Consider the following 2500-nt stretch of genomic DNA (forward strand, 5'->3'; position numbering starts at 1 on the left):
TTGAGTGTTTGAAGAGTCCAATGAGAGCCAGCTCGTCGCTTCTGTTCTACCGTTCACACACACACGCACGCAAACACGCACGCGCGCATGCAATCACACAAGCACACAAGCACACAAGCACATACAGACACAAACTGTTCTACTGCTTTTCTTGCAGGCAGGCCGTGGCCCTTTTATATCAAACACACACACATACACACGCGCGCACGCACACACACACACACACACACACACACACACACACACACACACACACACACACACACACACACACACACACACACACACACACACACACACACACACACACACACCCTCCTTGTCTTACTCCACTGGGAGTGTCCAGCAGAATGCCGTAGGAAGAAGGAGTTACGAAACCATGTTCCATGCTGGACAAAAACACACACACACAGAGACACACACACTCACAGACACACACACACACACACACACAGACACACACACACACACACACACACGCACACACACACACACACACACACACACAGAGACACACACACTCACAGACACACACACACACACGGGGGAGAGATATTTTTAACCAGAGCGGAGCAACAGGGTAATTAATCCAAAGCACCAGTCGGATGCTGATCACACGCACACAGGACCCAGCCAAGAGAGTTTGTGTGTGTGTGTGTGTGTGTGTGTGTGTGTGTGTGTGTGTGTGTGTGTGTGTGTGTGTGTGTGCGTGCGTGCGTGCGTGCGTGCGTGCGTGCGTGCGTGCGTGCGTGCGTGCGTGCGTGCGTGCGTGCGTGCGTGCGTGCGTGCGTGCGTGCGTGCGTGCGTGCGCGTGCGTGCGTGCGTGCGTGCGTGCGTGCGTGCGTGCGTGCGTGCGTGCGTGCGTGCGTGCGTGCGTGCGTGCGTGCGCGCGCGTGCGTGCGTGCGTGCGTGCGTGCGTGCGTGCGTGCGTGCGTGCGTGCGTGTGTGTGTGTGTGTGTGTGTGTGTGTGTGTGTCCAGTGCGGAACACAGTTATGGCCTGTGCCAAAGCTCATTTCTAATCATTTCCATCCTCTTCCCCCTTCTCTCTCTCTCTCTCTCTCTCTCTCTCTCTCTCTCTGTCTCTCTCTCTCGTTTCCCCTTCTCACCCACTCCTCTCCTCTCCTCTCCTCTCCCCTCTGGCCCTCTTTTCAAAGCCAGCTGGAAATTAAAGAATGGAATTTTCGTTTCCTTTCGTTTCGCAACTCCATGTGTTATTTTCCAGCGCTGGTTTGACGTAGCTGCATACCGCATGGATCACTGGTGTCAATGGGGCTACAGAGTGTGTGTGTGTGTGTATGTGTATGTGTGTGTCTCTGTGTGTGTGTCTGTCTGTTTGCATGGATCACTGGTGTCAATGGGGCTACAGTGTGTGTGTGTGTGTGTGTGTGTGTGTGTGTGTGTGTGTGTGTGTGTGTGTGTGTGTGTGTGTGTGTGTGTGTGTGTGTGTGTGTGTGTGTGTGTGTGTGTGTGTGTGTGTGTGTGTCTTGTGTCTGTCTGTTTGCATGGATCACTGGTGTCAATGGGGTTACAGTGCTCAGATCATTGGATCCCAATACCATCTGGACGGCTCATTGTCATCACCAAGTGCTATGATGCACAGATACCTGAATCCCAATATACCACATGACCAGGCTTACTGTGTATGCATCAGTGGCCCTAACTGTACAATAGAGGAAACTGAATCTTAATACCATATGAGTGGCTTTGTTTACATCAGCTGTGCTATGGTACGCAGATAGCTGAACACCGAAAACCACATGAAGAGATTGATATGCGTCGATGATGCTACAGAACAATGACCAAGTAAATGAACCCCAATGGCTTTGTTTGAACGAAATCTCAGCAACATATGGAGGGCTTACAGTACACGCACGGTGCCGGTGTTTTGCCCTAGCTTTCCTCCAGTTCACCCCGCTCCATTGCTCTCCTACCATAACTGAATCTCATGAGAATCTCAGCCGCATATGGAGGGCTTAAAGTGATGCATGGTGCTGGTGCTATCATGCTCAGATGACTGACTACAGATACAATATAGATGGTTTGTTTTCATCAGTTGTGCTATGATGCTCAGATGCAATAGCCAGGGCAGGATTAATGCACAGCCTAGGGGGCCCCCACCACAGGCTAGATATGGCTACAGCCTAGTGGGGCCCCACCCGTTGTAAAGTTTGGAATCTGTACTTTCATAATCGATGATTACCTCAATATGCCTCCGGGGTCTATTAAGCCGGTTTTATTTTGGCAAGTCAAGTATTGTATTGAGTGCAGTGTACTCAGTGACCTGCAGTGTTACGTGCTGATCCCATCAGGACAATAACACAGACTCCAGCACGCTGTCAGAACAGGTTCAAGATGTTTAAGATGCATTACACTCTAATGTGAAAGACACATGGATAGCTGTCAGGGGACTGCAATGCAAAACAGGGACATGACTTGGAAGTTGGAAGATCTAGATTGCACAAAAGAGAACATTTGAAGACCTAGATTGCACAAAAGAGA

At 50.5% G+C, this 2500-nt stretch overlaps 1 protein-coding gene across 1 annotated transcript in view; it reads right to left on the reverse strand.

The window, feature by feature from the left end:
* prex2 (phosphatidylinositol-3,4,5-trisphosphate-dependent Rac exchange factor 2) overlaps positions 1-2500 on the reverse strand; it is a 381262-nt gene that overhangs the window by 158780 nt on the left and 219982 nt on the right. The window lies entirely within an intron of this gene.

Source organism: Engraulis encrasicolus, chromosome 9 (assembly GCF_034702125.1).
Source record: "Engraulis encrasicolus isolate BLACKSEA-1 chromosome 9, IST_EnEncr_1.0, whole genome shotgun sequence".
NCBI classification, from domain to species: domain Eukaryota; kingdom Metazoa; phylum Chordata; class Actinopteri; order Clupeiformes; family Engraulidae; genus Engraulis; species Engraulis encrasicolus.